At 41.5% G+C, this 5,733-nt stretch overlaps 2 pseudogenes across 1 annotated transcript; both read left to right on the top strand.

The window, feature by feature from the left end:
• The window catches only part of LOC101587920, a 103,414-nt pseudogene extending 103,164 nt beyond the window's left edge, over positions 1 to 250 (top strand).
• On the top strand, positions 10 to 1,330 carry LOC101570517 (annotated as a pseudogene). Its single transcript, XR_002820656.1, has one exon. The product of XR_002820656.1 is annotated as a mitoferrin-2 pseudogene (transcript).
• Positions 1,331 to 5,733: the final 4,403 nt, after the last annotated feature.

The raw sequence follows: 5,733 nt of genomic DNA, 5'->3' as shown, positions 1-5,733 counted from the left end.
GCTGGACGGGTGGCTGCAGCGGGGCGTGGGCCGGGGGGCCGGCGGCGGGGAGGCCGGGGCCTGCAGGCCCCCGGTTCGGCAGGATCCAGACTCCGGCCCGGACTACGAGGCGCTGCCGGCTGGAGCCACTGTCACCACGCACGTGGTGGCGGGCGCCGTGGCAGGCATCCTGGAGCATTGCGTGATGTATCCCATCGACTGCGTCAAGACCTGGATGCAGAGTCTACAGGCTGACCCAGCTGCCCGCTAGCGCAATGTGTTGGAGGCCCTATGGAGGATTATAAGAACGGAGGGCCTATGGAGGCCCATGCGGGGCCTGAACGTCACAGCAACAGGCGCAGGGCCTGCCCACGCCCTCTATTTTGCCTGCTACGAAAAGCTGAAAAAGACATTGAGTGATGTAATCCACCCAGGGGGCAATAGCCATATTGCCAATGGTGCAGCCGGGTGTGTGGCAACATTACTTCATGATGCAGCCATGAATCCAGCAGAAGTGATCAAGCAGAGAATGCAGATGTACAACTCACCGTATCACCGGGTGACAGACTGTGTACCGGCAGTGTGGCAAAATGAAGGGGCCGGAGCCTTTTACCGCAGCTACACCACCCAGCTAACCATGAATGTTCCCTTCCAAGCCATTCACTTCATGACCTATGAATTTCTGCAGGAGCACTTTAACCCTCAGAGACGGTACAACCCTGGCTCCCATGTCCTCTCGGGAGCCTGTGCAGGAGCCGCAGCTGCCGCCGCCACAACCCCACTGGATGTTTGCAAAACACTGCTCAATACCCAGGAATCCTTGGCTTTGAACTCAAACATTACAGGACACATCACAGGCATGGCTAGTGCCTTCAGGACGGTGTATCAAGTAGGCGGGGTGACTGCCTACTTCCGCGGGGTGCAGGCTAGAGTAATTTACCAGATCCCCTCTACAGCCATCGCATGGTCTGTGTATGAGTTCTTCAAATACCTAATCACTAAACGGCAAGAAGAGTGGCGGGCAAGCAAGTGACAGAGTACCAAGCAAGGCCAGGGGTTCAGACAGCGCTGCTGCAGCCTCTCCTCCAGCCATATATTTTTTCTCTTGAAATGCTCCAGCCTCGAGTAGAGCTGGGAGAATGGTAGAAGGCTCTCCAGGCTCTTGAGTTTGGCTAACACCAGTTCCTGCCATGCTCTGTTGCTGCTACCACCTTCCTCCCAGGCCTGAAGCAGGTGCAGCTGAGCACACCACCGCACTTGCAGCAGCCGCTCCGCCCTGGGCCTGGTGACCTCTAGACTGTTACAGAGGGATTAGCAGCCCATTCCCCTGGTTCCTAATAAAAAAACAAAACCTTTAAATTAAAAAAAAAAGAAAGAAAAGAAAAGAAAGAATGAAAACTCCAGGAAAGTTATGGCTTGCCAAGATGGAACAGAGGATAAGTTGGTTGGTGAAAATGAACACTATGTACTGAGGACATCACAAGAACCAGCATTATTCCAGTTTTGCAGCCTCAAAGTTGCTAAGGTGAAAGACTTTAAAAAGAGATCTCTAGAGCATGATGTTCCAGAGTTTCAGCAATGTGTAAAGTTTGATCCTCAGGCTTGGGTTCACATAAACTAGCAATCTAGGTATTCAACATCTACAGTAAAAAGAAAAAGAAGCCTGGCTGCTGCTCCAGCTGCAAATAGACTGACATTATTCATATGGTGCTGGGTTTAGATGCATGCAGAATGCAAGAGTCCTGTATTCAAGAAGGCTTCCACCCATATCTCAGGAGAAGACCTGAGAGGTCAGATAGTGTGCCCCTGAAAGAGCAGGGTATGTTGCTGTGAGTGTGTGGCCAAAGGTTCATTGATGATACAGAAGGTTGGTGAAATTGAGAACATGGATTGTCTAAGGAGATCTGCAAGGCATGAGCAGAGCTGGCCCAAGAGAGAATTTGTGGAAACTACAACCACTGAGAGTACTACAGGGGCAGAACTACTCAAGCCTTTTGGAGTTCACATCTTGCCATGGATTGTCCCAGATGCTGGACATAGAACTAAGGGACTTAAGGTTTTCTTTGGTGAGCTTTGCTTTGGTGCCACTCCTTTCTATCTCCACATTTCTACTTTTTAGAATGGTAAAGTCATGTTCTGCCATTATAGGCTGGAAGTGCCTAACTTTCTTTTCATTAGTAGAAGGGCTCACCGCTAAGTGTTTGTCTTAAATCTCAGAAGAGACTTTGGACTTGGATTCTCCAGTAATGCTACAACTGTTAGGACTCTGGAAATTCAGAGATTGACTAAATGATTTTTGCATAAAGGGAGATGCATGAGTCTATTGGGACCAGGGGTAGAATATTATACCTTGTACTTGATGCCCCCAAAATCTTGTGCACACTTGAGTGAGGCTTTTCAGAGCTCAGGTATGTGGTACTGAGATTAAAGGTGTGTGATACTAAGTTAGCCCACTGATCACATTAGCATAGCTATGGGTATAAATAATGGAAACCCCATTACCTCAGTGTGGGTGGCAACAATCAGTAAGTTTATAGCCTGGATGAACTACAAAGGGAGTGAAGGAAGGCTGGCTTGCTGATGCTACCTCCTGCCTGGACTGCCATGGACTGCTCCTCCTCTACAAGTCCCTGCTGCTGTGCTGCTTTGCCTCTGAATCAGCTGACCATGGACTGAACCCTTTACATATTGACCTGAAATAAATCTTTACTCTGTTAACTTGTTTTGGGTACTGTATCTCAGTAATAAGGAAAGTAACTAAGACATAAAGGGAAGTGAAGAGCCAGGAAGAAATACACCCTTCCAGGTCACCTCCAATTAGGTCCAAACTCCTAAAAGTAAATTTAGTTCAGCGACTTTGAACTGGATGAATCCGCTGATGAGAATAATGTTCCATAATACAACCACTTTTTAAACACAGGAGACTTTGTGGGAACCTTTTAGGTGTAAATCAAGTAGATACTTAGATATATAGATGTCAGATAAAGTACGAATTTATTAAAAAAGAGACTTGTGGCATAGTTTGTACACACACTCTTACTTAATGAATAACTCTTTCTTAGAGAACATAATTTTGTGTGTGTGTGTGTATTTTAGGGAAGGGTCTGCAGGGTGTTCAGGATCTCATTACTCAGACTCATAGTGATCTACCTATTCACAGCCTCGCAAGAGCTGGGTTTACAGGTGTGCACCACCACGCCCAGTCTCAATTGCTGTCTCAGTGCACCATGGGGGCAGGGCCAGCACCAGCACAGCAGGCCAGGGGATCAAAATCCCAACTCCTGCACCTGCTTGCAGGTACTTTAATCCACTGAGCTATTTGACCTGTATGAGAACTTTTTTTTATATAAAGGTCAGACAGCTAATTATGGCAGTTTTAAAAACATATCCCAGGTTCTTGTCCAACAAAAAATGTTTGGGGTGGGTGCTCAGCAACAGAAAAAATAGATCTTGGTCCTGGGCAATAGCTCAATGGTCTAAGCACCTGTCTAGAAAGCACAAGGTCTTGAGTTTGATCCCTGGTGCCACGTGCTGTGCCAGCCCCAGAATACCAGGCCATGAAACCAGGCATGGTGGAGCACACCTATAATCCCAGTGCTGGAGAAGATGAGACAGGAGGATCATGAGTCTGAACTGTGTAGTAAGACCATGTACCAAAATAATAAGTAAACAAATAAATAAAATGATTTTTTTAAGTTTTAAAAAAGAAACATTAGACCTTTTCATAAAAATAAGGCACAATTTTGGGCTCTCCCAAAAAGGAAATTTTACTACTTATCCATATTTGTCCAAAAGAATCATCTACTCTACAGATGGCTACCAATTATTGAAAAATTTCTAATGAATCTATTAAAGTCAAAGTAATAAATATTTATAAATTTTACAGTAATATAGATAAAACAAAGATATTTCTGAGGAAGATATTGAACCTTTTGATAAGTTATATATTAAACAGCTAATAATTTTATATTAAGCTTAATATCAAGCACTGCAACTTTACAACCAGTTTCTTAAATACACAAACTCTTAGTGGGCTATTATACATTATCTCTTTAAAGACAACTTTTTAAAAAAAAAGATATTGAAAAATGATCACTAAATCATTCTCTTTTTAAAAATACAAATAATATGTTTTATTTACTCTTCTGTGATCCAGGGAAATGATTTCTAAGAGAGAAGAAAAGACTTCATATATCATAATGTGAAAATAAACAATATTAACCATAAAATCATTCCCCAACTTAGAGGGGAATGGGTTGTATATGCTGCTTACAGGGAAATTAAGTAACCATTTTCAATTTTATCATTATTGTTACATTTATGTAATTTTAAAAATAGATCACAGATGGTTCCAGCTTATTTTCTAGATCAATTTAACCCAGGAATTATTTTCTTTTCAATATTATTTCAATGAATTTTTATGTCACTTCAGAGACTGGTTCATGTCCCCTTTTGCTACTCATACTTTACAATCCTATAATATTTACAGAACTTTTCCATTTGACAGAAAAATTAAGATAGCAAAAGCAATTATCCTCTGCATGACATCAGAAAACATTAAATTTAGCTGTCATAATCACAGGAGAATTTGTACACCTAAAGTTGTGTCTGGTGCCTTTCTGACATGACCTTGATAAGCCTCTGTTCTGCAATTGATGGACAAGTTTGAAAAAAAAAGAGATGTTGCTTTTTTTTGCCTTTTAAATATTACCTGCCACACTGAGAAATGTTCTTCAAAAGAATGCACTTTGGAGAAGAAAGTAGACAGGCATGAGAGCATGTTGTAACGGTAGAAGTAGGATATATTTAGGATTAAGGTGAAGCCAAACCTCCATAAATGTTTACCCCAAACAAAATTAGGCATTAATATTTTATGTTTGCAATTCACTTGAGTCCATTATTTAAAATTTCCTTTGTAATGCATAGTCTTTGCAAAAGTAACTTCAAAATGTATTTCAAATATAATTTTGACTTACTAAATCGTGATACTATTTCTTTGGATTTCAATAGTTTTTCCCTTGTGGTTTTGTTTATGTAGCTATTTGCAGTGGGATCACCATTTGTGCTGGTGTGTTCTTGTTCTTTGCTTTCCATAGGGCTTAGTTCTAGCGAGCCAAATAAATTTTGTACATTACATAATTCAATGTGAATGCATCATAACATCCTCTGAAATGAAATACTATGATTGATTTAGTTCCACATTGATAAATTTATTGATTTGTTCTACATTTACAGAAAATTATGTGAAATTAAATCGACTCTCCAAACACTTCTTGGAAAACTGTAAAACATTTTGTCTTTAAGAAAACTTTCTATGCAGCTTTGCAGCTTTTTTGTCTGACTGGGTATGTCATCATCAATCAAGTTTAAAAGGAGGCTCTGAAACAGATGTCAGGGCTGTTTACTCTGTCTTAACTCATCACCAACATTTTGATTAATAATGGGACTTCCACAAAATCTGTATCACTAGGACAGTGGTATAGATCTTTTCGCTCTCTAGATAAGATCTTTGTTTGTATCAGTTTCAGGCACAGGTGCCAATAAAGGTTTCAGGTCTAAAGAGCCTTTCAAGGTGAAAGTGAATAAAATGTTAGCACTGTCATAAAACTCCTTTTATCCATAAGATAACTTCTAAATTTCATGGAACAGAGGACTGCTTATTACAAATAGGCATTTTTTTTTTTGCTGTCTATCTCTGTCTCTGTCTCACTATCTCTTGCTGTCTCTCTGTCCCTCTCCTCCTTCTCTCTCTCC

Source organism: Octodon degus, unplaced genomic scaffold (genome assembly GCF_000260255.1).
Source record: "Octodon degus isolate 3935 unplaced genomic scaffold, OctDeg1.0 scaffold00028, whole genome shotgun sequence".
Lineage (NCBI taxonomy): Eukaryota > Metazoa > Chordata > Mammalia > Rodentia > Octodontidae > Octodon > Octodon degus.
This window is presented reverse-complemented; position numbering and strand designations above follow the sequence as displayed.